Source organism: Saimiri boliviensis, chromosome 16 (genome assembly GCF_048565385.1).
Source record: "Saimiri boliviensis isolate mSaiBol1 chromosome 16, mSaiBol1.pri, whole genome shotgun sequence".
In the NCBI taxonomy this organism is placed as follows: domain Eukaryota; kingdom Metazoa; phylum Chordata; class Mammalia; order Primates; family Cebidae; genus Saimiri; species Saimiri boliviensis.
Window position 1 is genome coordinate 58,829,721 of NC_133464.1, and position 2,033 is coordinate 58,831,753.

A 2,033-nucleotide genomic window follows, 5' to 3' on the forward strand; every position below is an offset into this window, starting at 1 on the left:
ATCAGGTTTAAGTAAAACACTGCATTACCAGTACAACTGGTTTAGTATTTGCAAAATATACAAAATTACAAAATACAGGTGCATACAAAAATACAAAATACAGGTGTAAAAAATACCATAAGAAACATTTTCCCAATTGCAAAACATATCAAAATATATAAACATGTACGAAATATTTTATTGGCCGCTGGTGCTTGGCTGCGGACCGTTGATGTTGTCATCTGAGGCAGCAGTTGGGGTTACCGGAGTTGGTTTTTTCATAAACATGGTGAGCTTTGTCTGAATTGTATGTTTCTTTTTTTCTTCATAAATTTCATGATACAGATGAAACACATCGTGCGCCATTCATTCAATCCTTGCAAATCGTTCAGTGTTTGGGTCCATTGCTTCGAAATGTATAAGAAGTTTATTCAGTAAAGAAAAACCGTCTGATAATCCCTTAGTGGTGAACTTTCTTTCTGGCTCCTCCTCTTCTTTCTCTGCTTCTCTTCTTTCTTCTTCTGCCACTCTTTCTTCTTCCAGTTCGATTAGCTCTTCATTTGTAAGTTCATCAACATTGAAAATCTGTTCTGCTAGATATCCCTCATCTGTAGTTAATTCATCCAGACTATCAACAGACTTATGTGCTCCTTCCTCATCTGCACTCGCTGCTTCTCCAGTCACTCGAACACTATGCATTTGGAATCTTTTCTTGAATCTCTGGAACCAGCCAGTGCTTGCTACAAATTCTTGACTGTAATCTTCTCCAGCACACTCCTTCAGAGTCTGAAATAGACTTCTCACCTTCATCTGCACAGTAAAAAGACTTAATGGTGTCTGTTTTTGAATTTGATCTTCCATCCAAATGTATAGCAATTTCTCCATTTCATGGATGGGCCCGCTTCATTGCTTTGTTATAACTGTTGATCGCATGAGTGCAGAACCTTTCACAGCTTCACGAATTCTTTATCTTTCAAAATCGTTGACACAGTCGAGTGTGATAATTTCGTATCACGTGCGATCACATTCACTTTCTTTCGTACTGCTTAATTACCTTCATTTTCGTGTCGAGATCAGTGGCCTTTCTTTCCTTCTTGGCAGGCTGAGGCATAGACAAAGACAATTTCCTCTTGGTAGACATCTTGGGAGGGGTTTAATGAAAAATATCCAAGACACAAAACACAAATCGCTGTACCGAGTCTGGGATAACAGTTGAAATGGTGCACGTGGAGATGGTAGTGCTGCCGGAAGCTGGTCCGCACTGTCATATGCCCAGCTGGGCAACGTTTGCGCTGCCAGACGCGGAGCAGTCGTGGCTAGCAATTGTGGTCGTAAAGTTGAATGGTCGTAAGTTGCCTAGGTCATAAGTCAACCAATACCTGTACACTAAATTGTAAAAAGCTATCAATAGCTCAAAAGAAAAGTTTTAAGACTCTGAAAAAGAAAACAAAGGACCAGCAAACATATTAAGCAAAAAGTAAAAAAGATTGGTTCAGTCCATGCAGTTAATTCCTGTTCTACTTGATACTTCTGAACATTTCAGCTCTCCATGAGTCCTGAAAGTTTTTCCTCTATTCTGATGTCACAGTCTCCAAAGTTATCAGACACCTGCATTCAGGAGTGCCTGTTGGAGATTTATAGTTGATTATATAATCACCTAAAGAGGACCAAAACAAGACAACAATTGTTCATTGATGAAAAGGAAAGTTTTAAGGCAGCCATAGTTAAAAGACACAATTGACAAGGAAATTTGTTACCTCCATGGCACACAATTTTAACATATCAATTATGATTATTACTGATAATGTACACTAAGTTATATCAGAATTACAGGAATTTCCCATAATTTTGGAACACAGATCAATAAGATATTTATACAGATACAGCCCAAAGAAAACCAAACACTATTTTGTATTTGACAATGCTTCCTGTATAATTGTTTATACCAAATAAGACAAATTATGTTATTTTTGGACTTTAGGGATCCTAATGTCTTACAGGATTAATTAGGTTAGAAAAAGACATAATTTGATTTTGGGAAGCTTGTCAGACAT